Below are 2,500 nucleotides of genomic sequence, written 5' to 3' on the forward strand. Positions count from 1 at the left end.
GCATGCCAAGCATAGAGCACAATGAAATCCTTTCTTTCATGTCACTCAGTATCATGTGGTGGCATGCTGATTGTTTTAGACTGCGAACACAGACTTAATTCTCCCTGCGGGAGCTCCAATTACAGGGAACTAGTTTCATAAAGATAGTTCATATTTAAGTTGAACAGCTGCCTCCATTCTGGCATGTCACTTAAAACATGGTAGTTGAGGCCTATACTGTATCTTTACTACAGTGCATACTGTATCTTTACAACAGTACGTACTGTATCTTTACTACAGTACGTACTGTATCTTTACTACAGTGCATACTGTATCTTTACTACAGTACGTACTGTATCTTTACTACAGTACGTACTGTATCTTTACTACAGTACGTACTGTATCGTTACTACAGTACGTACTGTATCTTTACTACAGTACATGCTGTATCTTTACTACAGTACGTACTGTATCTTTACTACAGTACACACTGTATCGTTACTACGGTAGAGGGCTACAGTACATACTGTATCTTTACTACAGTACATACTGTATATTTACTACATTAGAGGACTACAGTACATGCTGTATCTTTACTACAGTACATACTGTATCTTTACTACAGTACATACTGTATCTTTACTACAGCAAAGGACTACAGTACATATTGTATCGTTACTACATTAGAGGACTACAGTACATACTGTACATTTACTACGGTAGAGGGCTACAGTACATACTGTATCTTTACTACAGTACATACTGTATCTTTACTACAGTACATACTGAATCTTTACTACAGTACATACTGTATCTTTACTACAGTAGAGGACTACCGTACATACTGTATCTTTACTACTGTCCATACTGTATCATTACTACATTAGAGGAGTACAGTACATACTGTATCTTTACTACAGTACATACTGAATCTTTACTACAGTACATACTGTATCTTTACTACAGCAAAGGACTACAGTACATATTGTATCGTTACTACATTAGAGGAGTACAGTACATACTGTACATTTACTACGGTAGAGGGCTACAGTACATACTGTATCTTTACTACAGTACATACTGTATCTTTACTACAGTAGAGGACTACAGTACACACTGTATCTTTACTACAGTGCATACTGTATCTTTACTACAGTACATACTGTATCTATACTACAATAGAGGACTACAGTACATATTGTATCTTTACTACAGTACATACTGTATCTTTACTACAGTAGAGGACGACAGTACATAGTGTATCTTTACTACAGTACATACTGTATCTTTACTACAGTAGAGGACGACAGTACATAGTGTATCTTTACTACAGTAGAGGACTACTGTACATACTGTATCTTTACTACAGTACATACTGTATCTTTACTACAATAGAGGATTACAGTACATAGTGTATCTTTACTACAGTACATAGTGTATCTTTACTACAGTACATACTGTATCTTTACTACAGTACATACTGTATCTTTACTACAGTAGAGGACGACAGTACATAGTGTATCTTTACTACAGTAGAGGACTACTGTACATACTGTATCTTTACTACAGTACATACTGTATCTTTACTACAATAGAGGATTACAGTACATCTGTACATTTACTATGGTAGAGGGCTACAGTACATACTGTATCTATACTACAGTAGCGGACAACAGTACATACTGTATCTTTACTACAGTAGAGACTAGGGAGGATTGAGGATGGGGGGAGGAAGGATGGAGGGAGGAAGGACAGAGGTAGGATAGAGGGGGGTTGAAGGGGGGATGGAGGTGGGTTGGAAGATGGATGGAGTTGGGAGGGATGACAGAGGCAGGATGGAGGGACGATAGAGTGGTGTTGGATGGGAGTTGGAGCATGGAGGGGGTGGATGGAGAAGGGGGTAAGGAGGATGGATGGGGGATGGTCGGGGGTTGGATGGAGGATGGAGGGAGGATGGAGTGCGATGGAGGGGAAGTGGAGAATCGAAGGAGAAGGCGAGGGGGATGAGGGGGGATGGAGGATGGAGGGAGGATAGAGGGGGGTTGGAGGGGGGATGGAGGATGGGGGGAGGATAGAGGGAGGATAGGGGATGGATGAAGGATGGAGTGGGGTTGGAGTGAGGATGGAGGGAAGATAGAGGGGTTTGGAGGATGGAGGGGGGTTCGAGGGGGGATGGAGGGCGATGGAAGTGGGTTTTGAGGAAGGATGGAAGTCAGATGGATGGAGGAAGGTGAGGAGTTTGAGTGTGGATGGAGGGAGGAAAGAGTGGGGATGGAGGGGGGTTGGAGGGAGAATGGAGAGGGGATGGAGGGGGTTGGAGGGAGGATGGAGGGGGACAGAGGGGGGATGGAGGGGGTTGGAGGGAGGATGGAGAGGGGATGTGGGGGTTGGAAGGAGGATGGAGAGGGAATGGAGGGTGTTTGGAGGGAGGATGGAGAGGGGATGGAATGGGGTTGGAGGGAGGATGGAGGGGGAAAAGAGGGAGGTTGGGGGAGGGATGGAGGAGGGTTGGATGGGGAAT

The sequence above is a fragment of the Oncorhynchus masou genome, unplaced genomic scaffold (assembly GCF_036934945.1).
Source record: "Oncorhynchus masou masou isolate Uvic2021 unplaced genomic scaffold, UVic_Omas_1.1 unplaced_scaffold_729, whole genome shotgun sequence".
NCBI lineage: Eukaryota > Metazoa > Chordata > Actinopteri > Salmoniformes > Salmonidae > Oncorhynchus > Oncorhynchus masou.